Genomic DNA, 16,462 nt, shown 5'->3' on the forward strand with positions numbered 1-16,462 from the left:
ACCCTATTTAAGCGCCCGGGTCCTTTTGGGGGTGTTTTTTTGAAGCACCTGATTGGAGCCGTAGACTCTAATAGGCTTCAAAATAGGGTGGGCTCAGAGTACAGAGCATTGCGCTCTGAGCCCACCCAGATGTGTTAGAAAAGCAAGTGTAGCGCCCCTTTACTTTCAGTAAAGGCGCTACGCTAAAGTTAGTGGGGAATAAGATATCATTTGCTCTCATTCTGAATTATGTCAAATTTGGCTGTTGCCAAATCTGGATTGTTCTGTGTGCTAGACTGTGTTCTAGGGATGCGGTACCATCCCTGGCAGGCAGGTGGCACCAGAGAGGTCCAGCAGACAAGTAGAGGAGTTTTCCCTCGTGGGGCATGCTGGGGAGGAGTATTTCTGTGGCAGAGGCCGTTCTTCGCGGGTTCCTGGTTCCGGGTGCGGCACCCACCTTTAGGGTGTGCACATCGCGGGCCCCACCACTATGGCCTACCTGGCCTGGGGTCGCGCGCAACGCAGAGTTCCTGACTCTGAGCCCACCTGGCCCGGAGCAACTGATGCCACAGAGGGGCCCCAGTGACTGACTGGGTCCCCCTTCTACTGAGGAGATCCCAGGCTGTATGTCGTTCGGTGGGGGGCGGCTTGAGGAGAACCCGGAGGCAGGTTGTCCAAAAGGGCTTGAACGAATCATCGGGGATCTGGTGACCGGGACATTGACAGGTACACTTCCACTGTCAACCGGTGACCCTAGCGCAAATTTACTGGGAGGATACGCTCAACCATTTAGCTCATCCAAGTTCTAGGCCTGTGGCAGAGGCTCCAACAGAGCCAGGTCTGTGGCAGAGACCTGCTCCTCCCAGCATCCTTAAAGTGTTACTTCGGCTGCCAGGCCTGTGGCAGGGGTCTGTCCGAGGGCACTTCACCCACTCTGGCTGGAGTGGCGACGAACTGCATCTACTACTACTGAGAGCAGGATTGCTCGTCTTCTATCCAAGCCTGATACTGCAAGGTTTTCTTACCTCATCAACCTTTCCTGTCCTACCTCATGTTGATGTTGGGCCGAGAAAAAAAGCATTCAGAAAACCTATTTCGCTGATTGGACATTCATTTACTGCTCTACTCACTGCTATCACCCTAGACAACGATTAGAGGTAGCTTAATTCGCCGATCCCAAAAAATAACCAGCGGCTCCTGAGGGGGTAGCGCTACACAAGTTAATAATTCCCTTTCCAACGCTCAACCGCCTCTCTGCCAATCAGGTAGCACAGGTCTGATACCCATCCCCTGATTGACTGAAAGGACAGGCGCTATTATTGGACTCCTAGCAGGAAGAAAGACGCACGGAAGCATGGAGGACATGGGAGCCGTCGCCAGACCCGCTGCCCATCCCACAGCTTGCAGTCGTCACCTGCTGCCTGACCTTGCACCAAGATGGGATAAGTGCTGGTCAGACAGCAAGTGGGCGGGCCGGGGGGGGTCACAATGGCTGCGTTTGATGTGGCACAGTGGTTGCAATTGATTTTGGGGCACCAGCTGCCAGTGACTCTCCAACAGCAGTAATTGACTTGGCTGCCTTCACAGAACAATGGTGTTCTGTGGAAGTCCACCCCCATCAAATAGTGCATGCGCAAGATGGAGCCGCACTCCAGCTGAGTTGCTGATTAGCTGGAGTGACGTGACCAGGGCGCGAGCGCATATCGTACAAGGTATCTCTCGATGGGAGATACTATTTCACGGGCACAATTGAAACCTATACAAACAGCGGGGGGGACCGTAGTTCTCACATTGTGCCTCACTGTTGCCGGGCGGCTTTACAGTTTGATGATCCGGTTTCCCCGCTGTTTGTACAGTTTTAAATTGTGGCTGTGAAATGGTGTCTCCCACCGAGAGATACCGCCTATGATGTGCGCATGCGCCATGGTTACATCAGCCCAGCTGATAGGCAAATCAGCAGTTGTGCTATGGCGTACGGCCGTCCCAAGCACTATTCGATGGGTGGGGGGGGCACTTCTCAAACATCGGCAGCGTATATACTACAGCAGTGTTTCCCAACTCCAGTCCTCAAGGCACACCAACAGGTCATGTTTTCAGGATTTCCCTCAGATGAAACGGCTGTGGTAATTAAGGCAGTGAAACTGATCAAATCACCTGTGCAAAATAATGGAAAGCCTGAAAACATGACCTGTTGGTGTGCCTTGAGGACTGGAGTTGGGAAACACTGCACTACAGTACATGATATAATGGGTGAACATTGTTAGTCCGCCTGTTGGTAACAAAAACATGGCGGCGACAACTTTTTTACTCCTTAGCCGGTGTTATGTCAAAACAACCCGTCATGTACCGAGGTGTATATACTGCTGGTGTTCTGTGAAAGTCATCGAAATATGCAATCGCTGCTGGAAAGTCCCCGGAAGTGACGTAATTGGGGATTTTGACTAGTTGGCTCTTTTGACAGAACACTGGCCCTCTGATTGGCAACCAGCTTTTCTTCGAATAGAATTGGGATCGTTGATCAATATTCAACTGATTCAAATGGTTCTGAAAATGTTTAATATGTTAGAAAATGAATATACGAAACAAAATGTATTAAAACAAAATTCATTACCATTTCATTCGGATACATCTGAATAAAAAATTCCTCAATTTATATGTGCACATGTCTACTGGATTATGGTAAATGAAAAGGAGAAGAGTGGAAACATTTTGGAATGTCTGGATTTCTTAGAACCGGGGGACACTGTAGGTACTTGACCCCGTGGAATAAGCACACCCTAGCCACTTGCGTACCTGAGGCCGGGTTCACACTGGTGCGACACAACACTAGTACTACTTTGGATCCGACTTTGCCCTGCGACTTGAAGCCGACATATGTTCGACTTTCAATGAACGGGGATCCAACTTGGATCCCTGCCAGTAACAGGCACTGTGTTTGATATGAATCTTGAGGGGGAACTCCACGCCAAATGATAACTAAAAAAACGGCATGGGTTTCCCCTCCAAGAGCATACCAGGCCCATGGGTCTGGTGCGGATTTAAAGGGAAACCCCTACGCCGAACAAAAAGGCGTGGGGTCCCCCAGAATCCATACCAGACCCGTATCTGAGCAGCAGCCTGGCCGGTCAGGAAAGAGGGTGGGGACGAGTGAGCGCCCCCGATCCTTAACCGTGCCAGGCCGCATGCCCTCAACATGGGGAGGTAGGTGCTCTGGGACAGGGGGGTGCCCTTCTCTGAACTCGCTCAATTTACAGCACATCCTTCCTGAGGGACTGGTGCCCAGAACTGGACAGCATACTCCAGGTGCGGCTGGACCAGAGTTTTGTAGAGCGGGAGAATTATCATTTTATCTCCGGAGATAATCCCCTTTTTAATGCATTTCAATATTCTGTTTGCTTTGTTAGCAGCAGCTTGCATGCCATTGCTGAGCCTATCATCTACTAGGACCCCCAGGTCCTTTTCCATCCTATATTCCCCCAGAGGTTCCCCCCCCCCCCGGTGTATAAACTGCATTTAATATTTTTGCCACCCAAATGCATTATTTTAAATTTGTCTACATTAAACCTTATGTGCCATGTAGTTGCTCACCAACTCCTTGTTAGGACTGCAAAGTCTTGTGGTGGAAGAGGCCCCTTCTTGGGCTGGTTCCAATGTAGTTGCCATTGGACTGTTGGTTCGGTGGGTCTGGCAGATGAGCTGGACTCACGACAGAAGCATTGTATACAGCAGCGATTTTGATTCCTGCGATTTCAGGCCCACTACTCTTTCCATTCCTCTTTCCATCCCTCTCTCAATCTTTTTCTCGCTCTCCCTCATCCCATTTTCTTTCTTTCTTTCTTTCTTTCTTTCTTTCTTTCTTTCTTTCTTTCTTTCTTTCTTTCTTTCTTTCTTTCTTTCTTTCTTTCTCCTTTTCTTTCTTTCTTTCTTTCTTTCTTTCTTTCTTTCTTTCTTTCTTTCTTTCTTTCTTTCTTTCTTTCTTTCTTTCTTTCTTTCTTTCTTTCTTTCTCCTTTTCTTTCTTTCTTTCTCCTTTTCTTTCTTTCTTTCTCCTTTTCTGTCTTTCTTTCTCCTTTTCTGTCTTTCTTTCTCCTTTTCTGTCTTTCTTTCTCCTTTTCTGTCTTTCTTTCTCCCTTTCTTTCTCTCTCCCTTTCTTTCTCTCTCCCTCTCCTTCTTTCTCCCTCATTCTTTTTATTTTTTTCCTACAAATGACCACTAAAGATGGGCTTGGGTGTGTTCGAAACCCCCACATGCCCGATCCCGCCAGGGAGCTGACACTGCAGAGTGCAAATCACAGGCAGTGAGACATTTCCTGACCTGTGCAGCTGCAAACTGGGAAGCCCCATCAAACACCGCCAACGGTTATAATCAGGCACTTACAAAACAGCCCCACTGCTGTAATTCGGATGGCTGGCACTCGACAAGGGGCCGGACATCTGAATAGGGGGGCGGCAGAAGCGAAAATAGATTCATGCATTGCATGAATCTATCTATTGTCGGGTGCAGGAGAGAGGGGGCGGCCCTCTATGGATGCACCGCCACTGGCAGTTGGTCATTTATTTTGTAGGCAAACCTGTGTATCTGCACCCCCTCCCCCCTGAAAGGTGTCAAATGTGACACCGGAGGGGGGAGGGTTTTGATGAGCGGAAGTTCCTTCTGTCTTCTGTGTCTCTGTCTATCTATATCTCTCTTCCCCCTGCCCCTCGGCATCTAACAAGCTCCACTTTAAGCTACATTAAGCTAAAAAAAATTCAGCTCCTTTTTAACCCTTGTGTAAAGGAAATACTGCGCGATCACAGTGTATAATGTGAATATAGAAAATAATGAATGAAAAAAGTGAACAGCTGTTGCAACTATATATGCAAGATACACACACTAAAATTACATGAAAAAATTAAAGCTGCGCTGCATTACACTTGTGATGTATCCAAATCGTGACCAATAATCAATTGATAAAATATAAATAGAAAAATTTATGCCCATTAAGCTGCAGGTAATAAAAGGCTCAATGCCGTGTTCCTTGGAGGTACTACTCGAAAAGAATGACTGTTTTCCTAGACTTACTCTTGTTCAACGTACATATTTGGCATCTACGGCATTGATAACCAGTTAAATTCCGTTGAAAAAAAAGAGACCCTTTTAGTGGGAGGGTGAACCACATTGGGAGCCACCCTGTCTCTAAGAGAGGGTACTCCTCTAAAAATTACTCGTGGGTTAGATGGCAAGAACGTTTTGATGATCCTGTCATTGCCTAACAGGTGCCAATGTTTCTTATTCACATAGTGCTGTGTTGAAAACGTTGTTATAAAAACGGTACCATAGGCCTATCCCTGTTGGTTTTAGGATGAGACTCTAATAATTGGAGTCTATTTCAGCAACTTCCTTCATTGAAATTTCCAAAGACTCTGGATCATAACCCTTTTCTTGTAGTCTATTCTTCAATACTCCTGCCTGTAATCTAACATCAATAGTTGTACAATTACATCTCATCCTAACAAACTGACTCTTAGCCAGGAGACATTATGGCAACTCCCCAAGAGGATAAAGGAATTCTGGTCAGTTTGTTTGTTTGAAGTACGACTTAGTTTTGAATGAGCCATTGTCCTTCATTAAATATAGTAAGATCCAAAAAATGAATTGTTTCCTGTCTGGCATCATGAACAAAATGTATAACTCGTTCGTTGTTAACACCTAGGAAGAAGGATCTTCTGAATGGACTTTTTTTTTGTCATGTTATTTTGAAACATTATTGAACATTCATTTTATGACTACCTTATTCACAGCATCACTAACTTTGGAGTGGTTTAATATATGGTCTTATATGAGTTTTCTTATGTATCGGTCCTTAGCGGACCTTGCAGATTTATTCACTGACCTTTTTTCTATTTATATTTTATCAATTGATTATTGGTCACGATTTGGATATGTCACGAGTGTAACGCAGCACAGCTTTAATTTTTTCATGCCTTTTTTAACCCTTGTCTGAAACCATCCCCAAACCCTATTTAAATGACTAATCTAGGGGCCAGAAAACCACACTGTGCATCCAGGAAAACATCTGAGGGCATGATAGTTGTAGAATTCATATGAACTGTTTTTCCATGATTCTCAAGCGAGTCCACCCTCATGCTAGTCAGGAGGCAGAACCCCCCCATCTGAGTGGACTGGTTCAGTGCTCTTGATATGAATGTGTCAGAGCAGGGAAGAGGACCGTGGGTCATGTTCGTGAACTGGAGCAAGTTTTTGTGAACGCTTCTGTTCGTGAACCGAATCGTTCTTGAACCGAGGTATCAGTGTGTGTGTGTATGTATATATATATATATATATATATATATATATATATATATATATATATATATATATATATATATATATATATATATATATATATATATATATATATATATATGTGTGTGTGTAATGGCGGTAGTTGCAATTTTTTGTCACACTGCATTTGCTTAACAGTTTTCCAAACGTGTTTTTTTAGGAAAAAAACTTTCCTGGATTAAAAAAAATTATCAAAACACAAATATTTGCCCCAATATTTGTAGAATATTAAAGATGGTGTTATGCCAAGTAAATAGATACCCAACATGTCATGCTTTCAAATTGCGCACACTCATGGAATGGGGCTAAACTTCAGAAATTAACTATCTCCATAGGCGAATATAATATTGCTACTAGGTGTCCCTCGTTCCTATCTCTGAAAGTTGGAAGGTATGCTTCTGACATGTCGGCTGTTCTACTGATTGATACCATTCACTGTCCTAGTAACACAACTACTGTTGTTCTGACTCACACAATGCACTGTCCTACTGACACCAACCTCTGCCCTAACATGTCCATGGTTCTACTGACTGACACTATTCACTGCTCTACTGACACCTACCTCTGCCCTACTGACATGTCCACTGCTCTACTGACATCCACTGCCCTACTGACACCGTCCATGTTTTAATAAATTTTTACTGTTTGCCAGTGTGTGTAGATACATATACAAACCTGTGTATCTGCACCCACTCCCCCCTGAAAGGTGTCAAATGTGACACCGGAGGGGGGAGGGTTTCGATGAGCGGAAGTTCCACTTTAGGGTGGAGCTCCACTTTAAGCTACATTAAGCTAAAAAAATACAGCTCCTTTTTAACCCTTGTGTAAAGGAAATACTGCGCGATCACGGTGTATAATGTGAATATAGAAAATAATGAATGAAAAAAGTGAACAGCTGTTGCAACTATATATGCAAGATACACACACTAAAATGACATGAAAAAATTAAAGCTGCGCTACACTTGTGATGTATCCAAATCGTGACCAATAATCAATTGATAAAATATAAATAGAAACATTTATGCCTATTGAGCTGCAGGTAATAAAAGGTTCAATGCCGTGTTACTTGGAGGTACTACTCGAAAAGAATGACTGTTTTCCTAGACTTACTCTTGTTCAACGTACATATTTGGCATCTACGGCATTGATAACCAGTTAAATTCCGTTGAAAAAAGAGACCCTTTTAGTGGGAGGGTCAACCACATTGGGAGCCACCCTGTCTCTAAGAGAGGGTACTCCTCTAAAAATTACTCGTGGGTTAGATGGCAAGAACGTTTTGATGATCCTGTCATTGCCTAACAGGTGCCAATGTTTCTTATTCACATAGTGCTGTGTTGAAAACGTTGTTATAAAAACGGTACCATAGGCCTATCCCTGTTGGTTTTAGGACGAGACTGTAATAATTGGAGTCTATTTCAGCAACTTCCTTCATTGAAATTTCCAAAGACTCTGGATCATAACCCTTTTCTTGTAGTCTATTCTTCAATACTCCTGCCTGTAGTCTAAAATCAATAGTTGTACAATTTTGTCTCATCCTAACAAACTGACTCTTAGCCAGGAGTCATTATGGCAACTCCCCAAGAGGATAAAGGAATTCTGGTCAGTTTGTTTGTTTGAAGTACGACTTAGTTTTGAATGAGCCATTGACCTTCATTAAATATAGTAAGATCCAAAAAATGAATTGTTTCCTGTCTGGCATCATGAACAAAATGTATAACTCGTTCGTTGTTAACACCTAGGAAGAAGGATCTTCTGAATGGACTTTTTTTTTGTCATGTTATTTTGAAACATTATTTAACATTCATTTTATGACTACCTTATTCACAGCATCACTAACTTTGGAGTGGTTTAATATATGGTCTTATATGAGTTTTCTTATGTATCGGTCCTTAGCGGACCTTGCAGTTTTATTCACTGACCTTTTTTCTATTTATATTTTATCAATTGATTATTGGTCACGATTTGGATATGTCACAAGTGTAACGCAGCGCAGCTTTAATTTTTTCATGCCTTTTTAACCCTTGTCTGAAACAATCCCCAAACCCTATTTAAATGACTAATCTAGGGGTCAGAAAAACACACTGTGCATCCAGGAAAACATCTGAGGGCATGATAGTTGTAGAATTCATATGAACTGTTTTTCCATGATTCTCAAGCGAGTCCACCCTCATGCTAGTCAGGAGGCAGAACCCCCCCATCTGAGTGGACTGGTTCAGTGCTCTTGATATGAATGTGTCAGAGCAGGGAAGAGGACCGTGGGTCATGTTCGTGAACCGGAGCAAGTTTTTGTGAACGCTTCTGTTCGTGAACCGAATCGTTCTTGAACCGAGGTATCAGTGTGTGTGTGTGTGTGTGTATATATATATAATATATATATATATATATATATATATATATATATATATATATATATATATATATATATATATATATAATGTGTGTAATGGCGGTAGATGCAATTTTTTGTCACACTGCATTTGCTTAACAGTTTTCCAAACGTGTTTTTTTAGGAAAAAAACTTTCCTGGATTAAAAAAAATAATCAAAACACAAATATTTGCCCCAATATTTGTAGAATATTAAAGATGGTGTTATGCCAAGTAAATAGACACCCAACATGTCATGCTTTCAAATTGCGCACACTCATGGAATGGGGCTAAACTTCAGAAATTAACTATCTCCATAGGCGAATATAATATTGCTACTAGGTGTCCCTCGTTCCTATCTCTGAAAGTTGGAAGGTATGCTTCTGACATGTCGGCTGTTCTACTGATTGATACCATTCACTGTCCTAGTAACACAACTACTGTTATTCTGACTCACACAATGTAATGTCCTACTGACACCAACCTCTGCCCTAACATGTCCATGGTTCTACTGACTGACACTATCCACTGCTCTGACGCCTACCTCTGCCCTACTGACATCCACTGCCCTACTGACACCGTCCATGTTTTAATACATTTTTACTGTTTGCCAGTGTGTTGGCAACAGTCCTGATGTGGCCGGAACATTCACAGAATCCAGACACATGTCCCACCTGGCGTGCACATGGTCGCCAAAGGTGTCATCCAAGCCCGTCCACATAGTAAGCTGGGTGGGCTGGGAGTCCAGAGATTCTGGGAGGGATGTAAAAGCAAACTGCAGCTACCCATTGGGTGAGGAGGGTGCAGGAGGCAGGCTGCACCGCATTACACCCAATGGGTGTGCTATTTGGACTTCCTGTGTTGTGGCATGGAGCTGCTCTACAAATAAGCTGCATGAGGTGAAGGAGAAGCTCTTATGTGACTGTACAGAAAACTGGCAGTACTTGACTATGAAGAGGATGGCTTATGGTATCCTGCACAAATGGGCTGGCGGCCCGCTAACTAGCTCCTTGTTAAAACTGCAAAGTCTTGTGGTGGAAGGTGCCCCTTCTGGCGCTGGTTCCAATGTGGTGGCCTTTGGACTGTCGGCTCAGGCCCCTCTCCCTGCTAGCCTCTTGCCTACCGACTATGGGCCCTGACATTTGAGGGAGCTACAAGCATTTAGGAAGCCACCTGTCTGGGGCCCCCTGACATAATTTGTTGTAAGTAGGTCTGCTATTGTCTGAAGGAGTTCTGTATTTATACTTATGAACATGTGTATTGTGCTGTATGAGTCGGCAAGTCTGACATGCAATGTGATATTTGAGTTCATCCAGAAGGTTTATTGAGACCCGGTTCACACTGGGGCGACACGACAGGCGGCTCAGCCGCCTGACGTGTCACGTCCCATTCAATGCAATGGAACCGTTCTAATAGGAGCGACGCAAGTCGCTCCGACTTAGAAAAAGGTTCCTGTACGACTTCGAGGGGGGGCTTGGGGCGACCTGCATTGACTTCTATACAGAAGTCATTTTGCAAATCGCCTCTGAAGTCGTCCTCAGGACAACTTGCAGAGTCGCCCCTGAAGTCGTGCCGCTGCTGTGTGAACCAACTCGAAGGATCCTCTGTGATGGATTAGCCATGAGTCAGCTGTACCTCGTTGGCTAAACCATTGTGCGATGTTTTGGGTAAACATTTGGGTCATTGTTAACTACAGCTACAGCGCGGAACTACTTTGCCGGGAGGGCATCCATGGACGTCTTCCCATTCTTAAACAGCCTGTGTCAATGAGACTCAGCTGATCACAGATCGATCCCGACCCCTAACCACGTGATCAGTTGTCAGCCAATGACAGCTGATCATGTGATGCAAACAGAGCCGGTAATCGGCTATTTTTTCTCCTCACGCTGATGGCCGATCACCGGCGGCTATCAGAGGGACATCGATTCCGATCAAGAAGAGCAACTGCCTGCTCATCTGTGCCACCTACCAGTGCACAACAGTGCCACCCATCAGTGCCAAGTGTCGCCAATCAGTGGCCATCAGTGCCTCCTTATATGTGCCAATCAGTGCCCACCAGTGCTGCCTCATCAGCGCATATCAATGAAGGAGAAAAATGACCTGTTTGCAAAATTTTATAACAAACTATGAAACATGATTTATTTTTTTTCCCCATGTTTTTTGTTTAGCAGAAAATAACCCCCAGCGGTGATTAAATACCACCAAAAGAAAGCTTAATTTGTGTGGAAAAAAAGTGACCTCCTTCTCAAGTGTATAAAAGCCTGTATTCTTGTTTAAATAAATTGGAAGCTTTGCAGTCGAACGAGTCCAGCCTAGTTCTTGGTTGTAATATACGGTGTGTGTATATATATATATATATATATATATATATATATATATATATATATATATATATATATATAATATACTGTATTTATTGGCGTATAACACTCACTTTTTTACCCTGAAAATAGAGGGTAAACTGTGCCTGCGTGTTATACGCAGGGGGCTGTGGAAAGTTTTTTTTCTGAAACTTCCCTCTTAAAGTTAGGGTGTGTTATAGGCCTGTGTGTGTTATATGCCGATAAATACGATAGATATATATATATATATACACAGACAGACAGACTGGAGGAAGTGGTATAACGACGGTTCCGTTACACCCTTTCTTTTTTTTTTTCATCCCCCTTTTTTTTTTTTCTATAGATTACCACTAGAGATGGTCTCGGGTGTGTTTGAAATCCCACCTGCCCAATTCCACCAGGAAGCCAACACTGCACAGCGCTAATCACAGGCAGTGAGATATATCCATATTTGTGCAGCTGCCAACCAGGAATGTACTTGTTAATAATCTCGATTGGGACCAGGAATGTACTATCCTGTTTCCTGCTCAACCTGTATCTTCAACAATGGGCAATGCATATCTATACTTGAAATCTAATATAAATATTGTGACAGAAACAACAAATGGCCATTGTTGAGGATACAAAATGCTTTAGCAATCTATAAAAAAGAAACTCAAAAAATCTAAAGGAGTGTTCTCCAAACTGAGAGGAATAGGGTAATGCCCTGTACACAATCGGAATTTCCGATGGGATAAAATCCGATGGAATTTTCCGTTGTAAATTCCGTTCAAGCATACGCTGTCAGACCAAATTTCGACCGTCCAAAATGTGGTGACGTAAAACACGACGAGCTGAGAAAAATTAAGTTCAATGCTTCCAAGCATGCGTCGACTTGATTCTGAGCATGCGTGTTTTTTTGTTTTTTTTCTGACGTTCCACACAGACGATCGGAATTCCATCGGGAAAAAAATAAAACCTGTTCTGTTTCTAAACTCCGATGGAAATAAGTCTGATGGGGCCCACTCACGGTTGGAATATCCGATGAAACAATTCCGTCTGACTTTTTTCATTGGAAGGCATAACATCTATCATATCTCGGTATGGCAAATATCCCTATTAGGGAGGCCTATTGTCAAGGCCCTGACAAAGAATACCGTATGGGTGATGGGGAGTCCATATGACCCGCTCCAACATGTATAGGTGTCCTCTCCGTGTGTAACGGAGAGAACACCTATACATATTGGAGCGGGTCATATGGACTCCTATCACCCATTCGGTATTCTTTGTCAGGGCCTTGGCAATAGGCCTCCCAATAGAGATATTCACCATACCAGGATACGATGGATGCTACCCTATTCCTCATAGTTTGTAGAATGCTCCTTTTGGATATCTATTTATAGCAATTCAGGATCAGGCAGATATGTCCTTGATATTTCTCCTTGTTGACGTGTTATGCCACAGTGTACGAAAGTATATATATCTATCACAGGGTTGGACCCTGTTTTTGATATGCAGTTGGTCTAGTCACTACTATACAATATGTATGTCTGAACTCGGCTCCATAGTGGCTTACAGCTTTCTTGCACTTAATTTACCGGGTTCATTACAAACAACCTTTTATGCATTTGAATCGTTTTGTTACACCTGAAATTATAAATCTTTCAGTGTCTGTCCAGTTTAGTTAAGTCTCCCATATCCTTGGACATGGATTCACCAGCACCTACCCAGTATTTGTCCTGAGGAAGCTAATATCTAGTGAAACATGTCAACGAGCAAGTGTGGAGGTGTTGGATCAAATTCTTCTAATTGATATGGTGTGTGTGTGTGTGTATATATATATATATATATATATATATGTATGTATGTGGTGTTGTAATATTAATATAGATGTGTAGGTATTTAAAATTATATATATATATATATATATATATATATATATATATATATATATATATATATATATATATATATATATATATATATATATATATATATATATATATATATATATATATATATATATATATAATATATATATATATATAATATATATGGCATGGTTTACATACAGGCATTCAAGGTTACACATGAAAAGGTGTTTGCTGACCAAAAGGGTTAGTGGTCAAACGACACATATCAAAAGGTACAGAGGACTCTTTGATGTGTTAATCTTATCTAAGACGACCTAGGTGTGTAAAATGGCCTGGTATTTCCTTGCAAACATAAGGAAGTATTTATTGATGGTAATTTGACTTGGGGAAGTTTTCATTCAAGGAAACAGTTGATTGACCTGAAGGAACCCCCCCCCCCTTCCAGTGTGAGTCCAATATTTGAAGCACTCAAGCTGGCATTCAAGGAGTCTAGTCTTGTCTCTCTACAATGAATATAGCACAGGTCTAGGAAAATATGGGATTCTGAAATATACTCTGTTGGACCTTTGTATTGTCTGTGGACTTTGGACTTTGTATGTTATTGGAAGTTAATTCAATTTTGCGTTCTCTGGAGAACCAGGTGTGAGTTGCTGCGGAACAAAAAATTTTTAGTCATCGTACTAACATCTAAGATATTAATTATCTAACCGGAGTACTGGGCACACTATACACATATACCTTATCACTACATTTATTGGACAAATTTGATCACTACATTGGTGCCGTGACCCGGATCAGAAAAAGATGTAAAAGATGGAGAGGTACAGAGACAATATTCATATTCATGTAGAGCTCGTTCTGCACAGTATGTGGAAAAAGCTGCATTTTTGCAAGTTCTCATTGAGTTAACAGATGATGGTGGAATTGTAAACATTGCTTCTGACTCAGACCAGGTATGCAAGGGTGCAGTGGTCTATCTTTCATGGTGGAATGTGATGGGCTTTAAAGGAACAGATGGCAGTGAAATAAGATATGCATCCTTATGGAAAATGATAGAAGAGGAAACCCAATTCTTTTCAAAAATTTGTATCCGAAAGGTACAGGCCCACAGAAAACAAACAACCGAGCACTACTGGAACAATACTGTAGATAGATTAGCAAAGGAGGCTGCAGTAACATCCCCCGAATGGCCTCATATAGAGCATACTTTGTCATTTCCAGTGTCTGCCCTTACACATGCTCAAGCAAAAGGAATTGAAGAAAGGACATGTGAGTTGGGTAAAATACAAGATCAGGATGAGGAATTAGCTCAACTAAAAGAAATGTGTGGGACTGGGCCCATACAATTTGAGGGTCAAGAGGTGCAGGTGGAGGATGGCCTTTTGATAACCTACAAAAATGATTTATCTTTATGGATTGCAGGACGATATCTTATCATGTTTGATGTGTGCAAGGCATGATCCTGCAAATAGGAAGAGGAGAGGGGCACTGATGAGACAAGCTCCCATGGGACCATGGGAGCGAATTCAAATTGATTACACAGGTGAATTACCTAACACTGCACACCAGAACAAATATTTGCTGGTTGTTGTGGATTCTTTCAGTCACTGGGTTGAAGCTTTCCCCACCAAAAACTGTACTGCCACTACTACTGCAAGGATCTTGGTCAAAGAGATATTTAGTCGGTGGGGGATACCAAAAGTTTTAGACAGTGACAATGGGCCAGGCTTTGTAGGTAAAGTGGTACAAGAGACATGTAAGCTCCTTGGTGTTGTCCAAAAATTTCACATCTTCTATCACCCTGAGTCTGCAGGACAGGTTGAACGAATGAACAGGACAATTAAAAATGCTCTTAGAAAGGTTGTAAATGAGCAAGGTACTGATTGGGATGAAAAATGACCATTTGTGCTGGCAACTATTCGTTCCAGAGTGTGCAGGTCCATAGGCTTTGCCCCTTATGAAGCTCTGCTCGGCAGAACAATGAGAACCTGGGAACATCTGATAAATCCAGTCCCAGCAGCATTAGAAACTGTGTCATTATCTGAATCATGGGTAGAGATCTTAAAGGATCATAGTACATTAGGCTGTGTGTGCCACTGATGAATGTACTCCTAAAAGCTCACAACAATGGTTTAATGCAATGGGTGACACTAGTGAATACCAAATTGGGACTAGAGTAATGTTACAGTTTTTCTCTGGGTTTCACCCATTCCCTAGGCAAAGTGGAAGGGCCCTTATGCAGTCATAGACAAGATTGGACCCTCTGTTTACTTGTTCGATTTGGGAGAGGGTAGGTCAAGATGGAGTCATGCATGTCAGATAAAAGCATTTAAAGGAAAAATGGGTTTTATGGATGAGAGTATTGTCTAACTTTCTTCCTGAGATTGTCTTTCAGGTCCCAGGAGGAATGCGAATATCAGAAGACTACACCAAAATGAAGGCCCCTGGACAAATACAAGCCTCTATTAGCATATGTGCTGATAACAGCATCAATCACTCTACTACTTTGCATCACAAACATCAGAGTGGAAAAGTGTCAAGTTAAAGAATTCAAATGCTCACCATTGGGGAAATCTGATCGAAATAAAAGAAGTGTAATGGATCATACTACAGAACTTACTTTTTTACAGAACTCAGAAGGCATCCAGATACATGGGGATACTGTCAAGGGCATAGTCGGGGGGTGGATAACCGTTGAATGTGAGATCATGATGCCAAAATCTGATTACCTTATGGAATATGCCGTCTGGACTTACCCAGAAGGGAGCGATCGTCACAGGAGTACAAATATAATTTTAGTGGAGACAAAGAATGGACCACAAATGCAAATGACTTTAGAAAGGAATTTTACGATATTCAAGGAGGGTATTATATCATGTAGCCCTCATGATACGAAGGATGGAGTCTATACAAAAGTCTTAAATATAATGGTCACAAATTCTAGAGACTGTCCTACAATTTTACCGTGGCCAGAACCAGGACTCTTCCTTGAGCGAACACAAACTTTAGTGTATAGCGATGTTTCATACTTATCAGTACCATTATTGTTGAATTTTACGTCATTTAACATTCCAAAGAGTTGCCTAAAATCAATGGGATTATGGTTTAAAACGGTCTTTCAAACACATATAAACTTATTTTGGGATGCTACACAAGGGCTTAATTTTAAGAAGGTCTCAAAGAGGGATCTGGGTACTGATATCATATCAGGCCTCAGTTTGGGTAGTTCAATTTGGAATAGGGTTGATATAGACAGCCTAAATATAAGAGGACTACATTTTGTGGGTGGATTACAGCAGATACTGCTTAAAGGGGGAAGAGTGGATTTAAACGCTCTAGCTGAAATGAAAGTAGATATTCAGAACATTCACACCATTGCTGCAGATTTGCAGAACTTTCAAATGTCGGTGAGTGCACTGAATAAAACACTTCAAACCAATAATGTATCCAAGTCTATAGTTTGTGGTATCATAGGAAACTTGCTGAGTGAACACCTGAGCCTAGGGCTTAGAGAAATCAAACAAGGAGAATGGCCAAGGATAATGAACTCAACCTTATTATTCCATCTTATCAAAGACAGTGGTGTTACTTGTAGGAACTT

At 42.3% G+C, this 16,462-nt stretch overlaps 1 protein-coding gene across 1 annotated transcript in view; it reads right to left on the bottom strand.

Moving 5' to 3' along the window:
• LOC120913161 (ficolin-1-like) overlaps positions 1 to 16,462 on the bottom strand; it is a 58,674-nt gene that overhangs the window by 33,626 nt on the left and 8,586 nt on the right. The window lies entirely within an intron of this gene.

Source organism: Rana temporaria, chromosome 9 (assembly GCF_905171775.1).
Source record: "Rana temporaria chromosome 9, aRanTem1.1, whole genome shotgun sequence".
NCBI classification, from domain to species: Eukaryota; Metazoa; Chordata; class Amphibia; order Anura; family Ranidae; genus Rana; species Rana temporaria.